This window comes from Vombatus ursinus, unplaced genomic scaffold, assembly GCF_900497805.2.
Source record: "Vombatus ursinus unplaced genomic scaffold, bare-nosed wombat genome assembly UNPS02014498.1, whole genome shotgun sequence".
NCBI lineage: Eukaryota > Metazoa > Chordata > Mammalia > Diprotodontia > Vombatidae > Vombatus > Vombatus ursinus.
The window spans coordinates 2,802-9,054 of record NW_020954276.1 but is presented as its reverse complement, the minus strand read 5'-3'; positions in this window follow the sequence as shown (position 1 = coordinate 9,054).

Genomic DNA, 6,253 nt, shown 5'->3' with positions numbered 1-6,253 from the left:
ATACTGAATTCCGGGTCAGAGGATCTGGGTTCATATCCTGACTCTGCCACTTCCAGGTTGTGGGACCTTGGGCCTACCCCATGACTTCTCTGGACCTAAGTTTTCTCATCCAAAAAATGAGAGGCTTAGATTTGATGGCCTCTAAAGCCCCTTTCAGCTCTAAATCTATTATCTTATAATCTTATAACCATCTCATTCAATCAAATCATAACCATTTATTAAGAACCTGGTATGTTCTAGGCACTATTGTGCTTAGATACAAATACGGAAGTGACTCAAAGCATTATTAGCCCTTATTGTCTCTTATGCATGGAGCGGTCTCCCTCCTCATCTCCACTTCCTGGCTTCCCTGGAGTTCTTTAAATCTCAGCTAAAATCCTAGCTTCTTCAAGAAGCCTTTCCCAGAACTCCTTAACTTTAGTGTCTTCCATCTGAAATTATTCCCAGTTTTCTGTGCATATATATCACGTTTGTAATGATGATTAATGTGTTGTCAACCCCATTAGACCGGTCAGCTCCTTGAGTATAGAGATTGTTTTTTGTTTTGTTTTGTTTGTTGTTGGTTGATTCATTTTCCTTTCTAGTGCATAGCATGATGCCTACCACATAGTAAATTCTTAATAAATACTTGTTGACTTGACGTGAAAAAAGCAAGACATCCCCTGCCCTCAAGGTGTTTACACTAAACTGATAAAATTCAACATGTTCACAGGTGAGAGAATGCATGATATATAAAAAAATAAATACAAAAAAAGTAATCAGCTGAGTTGAGCCATTGAAGGGAGCTAAGGGTTCCAAAAGCCATTCCAGAGAAACCATTCAAGGAGTGGCTGATAGCTTGTGCAACAGCACAGAAGGGGGTAGAATGTTGTGCCTGAGGAGTGGCAAGAAGACTGTTTGGCTGGGATATAAAGTGTGAGGGGCAGAAAAGTCAGCGTGGAAAGAGACAAGAGACACATTGGAAAGAGTTTTAAAGTTCAAGCAAAGGAGCTGGAATTTTATACACAGTGCGATGAAAAATCACTGAAGCTTGAGCATAGGAAGGATATGACAGACTTGAGGTCCAGGAATTGATATCAGTTTGTCAATTAAGTGGAGGAAGGATAGGAGAGTCCAGGGATGAGATGCATGGAGACAAATTAGGGGGCTATTGTAATAGCCCAGTTTGAAGATGATATGTGCCTGGACTAGGGTAAATGTGGAGTAGAGAGATGGGGAAAGACACAAGAGATTAGAGGAAGCAGAATCATCAAGGCTTGGTAAGTGACTGAATATTGTAAAAAGAGGAGAATTTGAATGAGTTGCTGAGAACTAAATGACCGGGTCACTGGAAGAACTACCCTAAACAGAATGAGGGAATTTGGGTAGAGAGAACGGTTCATACGGAAAGATAACAGATTCCACTTATGGCAGCTTGGATTAGGATATGCAGATGGAGATATCCAGGTGGCAATTGGAGATAAGCATCTAAAGCCCAGGAAAGCAATAAAGGCTGAGTATGTGTACACATACATACACTCGTGTGTGTGTGTGTGTGTGTGTGTGTGTGTGTGTGTGTGTGTGTCATTTGCCTTGAGATGATAGTTGAATCTTTCAGAACTAAGGAGATGACTAAAAGAGATATTATGGAGAGCAAACAAAGAGAGGATATGGTCAAGTTAACAAGAAGTCAGTAAGTATTTATTAAGGGCCTATTGTGTGCCAGACACCGTGCTAAGAGCTGGGAATACAACAAAAGGCACAAAAATAAAAAATAAATTCAAAGGCCCTGGGGTCAACCCAGACTTGGATAGTGAGTCTCCAAAGGAAAACAAGATGACTATTCCGACAGGTAAGGAGAGAACTGTAACTCAGCAGTGATCAAAATCCAGGAAGAAAGGAGATTCCAGAAGATTGGAATGATCAGTTGTACTCAATGCTTCAGTTAAGTTCAGAAGTACCAGATCTAAGAAAAGATCATTAGATTCAGTAATAAACAAAACATTGATATCTCTGGCTGAAAGCAGTGTCAGTTGAGTGGGGAGAATGCAAAAGAATCCAAACCAAAAGGGGCTGAAAAATGAATGGGAGATGAGGAAAGGGCAGCAAGAACTATGGGGTTTTCTCAGTTTTGTTTTTTCTGAGGAGTTTGTCTCTGAAAGGGAGGAGAAATTTAAGTCAGTTACTTAAGGGAATAGTAGGTTTCAGGTAAAATTATAAGGATGAGGAATATCTCCATATGTCTGTAGAAGGGAAGAAATCAGTGGATCACAAAGCTCAGGCCTGTTGCTTAGCACTTACATAGCATAGGTACACTCCAGCCCCATATGACTCTGAGACCCTTCCCTACTCCCCAGGTTTGAGGTGCTACTTTAGGTCAGCAGGTATTCATACCTCTGGCTGGAGCCCCCATCCAGTGAACCCTCACAGACTAACCACTCTGACACATAAAATTATTCAGTAAAAGATTCACAATGGTAATTGAATTGCAAAATCAATCAAGGACATTGAATGAAACAACCACACTGTCTGCTGTCTTTTTGTCTCCTGGAAAATGTTTGTCTCAGGCACTTTATTGAGTATTCTGTCTCCTCAACACAGTGAAAACAACGTATAGCAAGCCCTTCTCTGCAGGGTGTGGGCTCCGGAACTGAGAGCATTGTAGAGTATTGTGGCTTCTCCTCAGCAAAGGAGATGTCAAAAGACTTATTAGATATTGGCTTAGTTCTAATTTAGTGTAACTTGGCCCTTATCAGAATGCTTGATTTCTCTATTATACATGAACACAGCTATAGTAATTGGTATGACTCTTAGAACTTGATCACTATCTATGCTGCAATTACAAAGACCATCTCTATTCTCTTCTTCCTCCATACTATCTCATTTGGTCAAGCTCATTAACCCTCATTGATTCAATTATCATCTCTATGCATATGATTCCTAGATCCATATATCTAGCCCTAACTTCTCTCCTCAACTTCCTTATCTCATCATACCTCTCCTTTGAATACCATGAACTATCCCAAACAGAATTCATGATCGTTTATCCCTAAACTTCCCCTCTTCCAAGTTTCTCTGTTACCTTCAAGGGTATCATCTTCCTCCCAGTCTCATAGGCTCACAATCTAGGCATTATCCTCAACTCCTCATTATGAGATTTAAGATTTTTGGCAAAGATTTGGATGGAGGTACAGATGTCATGCTCATTAAATTTTCAGAAGACAAATAAACTAAAGATAGGATGAAAAATATTTAATTGTAAAGGCTAGGGAATTGGGTTGAACAAAAAAAAGATGACTTCCTATAAGAATAAATGTAAAACTTTACAAAAAGTCAGCTTCACAAATAGATGAGGGAGGCATGCTTAAGCAACAATTTGTATGGAAAAGATCTAACAGTTTTAATGGACAAATTGAGTAATGGTGAATAATGTGATGAGGCAGCCAATGAAAGCTAATGCCATCTTAGACCAAATTAAAAGAGACAGCTTCAGGCAATAAGGAGATAATGGTTCCATGAACTTTGGCCTAGTGCTGTATTTACTTCTTCATATCACAATTAAAGAAGGATATTGACAAACTGGAAGGTACCCAGTGGAAGACAACCAGGTGAGGGAAGGACCTTGAGACCATGTCCTAAGAGGATCACTTAAAGAATTATGGCATAGTGGACTTAGAGAGACTTAGAATCAAGACAACTGGATTAGAATCTGACCTCAGATTTGACTTGTTTGTGGCCTTGAGCAAGTCACTTAATGCCTTTGGGCCTCAGTTTCCTCATATGTAAAATGAGAGAGTTGGACTTAATGGTCTCCGAGGTTTCTTCTAGTTCTAAATCTATGATCCTTTGATTTGTTGAACTATAGAATTTAGCCTCAATAAAAGAAAAGAATATGTGAGCTATCATCAGGTAGCTAAAGAATGCTTTGTCAAAGAAGGCTTATACTCTTTGGCCCTGCAGAAAAAAAAGAAAAACTAGGAAAGGATGGATAGAAGTTGCAAAGAGAAACATCTTGACATCAGGAAAAACATCAAAACCATTTCATCTGTTCCATAGTGGGATTGGCCTTCTTCAAACATGGTGGATTACCTCTACTGGAGGTCTATAAGTAGAGACAAGATGATTACTTATAAGGTGTGGTTCCTCCCCAAATTCTGAAGTCCCTGAGCCCTAGATCCTATAGACATCCACAGTCCCAGGTAAACAATGTGATCTGGCTCCCCTACCTTCTTTTTGGCTCTCCACTCTATCAGTGACTACAGCCATAGTCGGACTGTCAGTCCATTGCAGTGGTCAGACTCATGGGCTAAATGGCTCCTGATCATTGTCCCCATGGTCAATTTAAAGTTCACAACAATTCTGTTTGGAATGTTGGAAACTTGCTTGGGGACTCCAAAATGTTAAAAGCTTACTCATAGTTATAGAGCTAGAGAGTGTCAGAGACAGGACACGAACTTTTAGATCTTCTTTTCTCCATGGCAAAGACTTTTTTGGATTCACTACACATAATTTAATTAGAACTTCAGATCAACCCTATTAGGAAAATAGTGCAATATTTTTTCCCTTTCATATGGTAAAGAAACTGAGGCTGAAAGAGTTTTATGGTGAAATAAGTGTAAGAGCCCATTGGGTGGTGCCCCAGTAGGCAACCCTGTGATGCATGCCATATATACATAGAAGAATACCAGATCCTAATTAGCAAAGAGAATGCTGAGTGTTATGCTGCATACCTACATAAGCAAAAATATTCATAATAACTAGCATTCATAAAGTACTTCAAGGTTTTCAAAGTACTTCACAAATACTATCTCATTTTATCCTCACTACAACCCTGAGAGCTAAGTGCTATTATTTGCCTTATTTTACAAAAGAGGAAACTGAGGCAGAGAGGGGTTATATGACTTGCTCAGAGTAACAAGGTGTCTAAGATCAGATTTGAATTCAGGTCTTCTTGACTCCATTGTTCTATACCCTGTGCCACTTACTTGGATAAAGGACTTACTATATTGATTCCAGACACCCTTTGGGAGAGAAATATGAATAATGGAACTCCAGGAAAGAAGTGGAGACAGACTTTGAAATGATGTACATGTATGACAAGCCATCTCCATCATCTCCCTGGACTTGCTTGAAATTACAGAATCTTTTAAGAATGATTTCCTCTAGGTGAGATTTCCTTTCTCTTTGGATGAACTGATATTTTACATCACTCTCAGCTGGAAAACTCACTTATTCTTCTATATATTTGAATTTATAAAACTACTTTAATTTCTGATTTTTATGCTGTGTATGGGCCAGCTAGGTGGCGCAGTAGATAGGGTCAGGATTGGAGTTAGGAAGACCTTATTTCAAATCTGACCTCAGACACTTACTAACTGTGTGACTCTGGGCAAGTCACTTAACTCTTTTTGCCTCCGTTCCTCATCTATAAAATGAGCTGGAAAAGAAAATGGCAAGTCACTCCAGTAACTTTGCCAAGAAAACCACAAATGGGGTCATGGAGAGTCAGATATAATTGAAATGACGGAAAAATGACAACATGTTGTGGATAATAAATAGATTTACTCACCATTTATTATTTGTAATAGTCTTTTGTGTAACCAGCATTTGGTGTGAAGGGGCTAAGCTGACAGATGTTAGCTAAGAGCTACTTTCTCACTCCAGTGCAGACAGGGAAGCATCTTTTGTTCTCTAAATTTCACAGCCCCATTGTTATTCTCAACTCCTAATTCTCCATCATCTCATATCTTGGAGTTGGTGTGGATCACTCAATTCCCACTACCACTTGCTATTCTAATCCCCTCAATTCCCCCTCCTGATTTATGAGTGAGTGGGCAGCCCACTCCTTCCACAAATCTTTTATCTATAAACCAAATCTGTAAGGTTTGTCAGATACTCATCATCAGAATTACGTGAGTTAGACTATAGACCAAACCACTTAGAGGGATCACAATGGACTAATTTTGAGAAGGGAGATTTACACGTCACCAAGTTAACCAAGAAAACTTAAACATAATCATAGACACCATAAAACAAAATTCCAAAGCAACATAGCAATGATCATCAATATTAACTGCCATCAAGTCTCCGCTTATCCTAGTAACCCACTCCCAACATCCATTTAATCATCATATTTGTCTTGAGTCCCAGATACCCCATGTAGTCAACTGATTCTTTTGGAATAAGCCTCATTTTCAGGACAGCTCTGAAGAGGGCTCTGATTCTCTGGTTCCAAATCACTTACACAGATTCCTAACTAACTCTGCTAAAATCT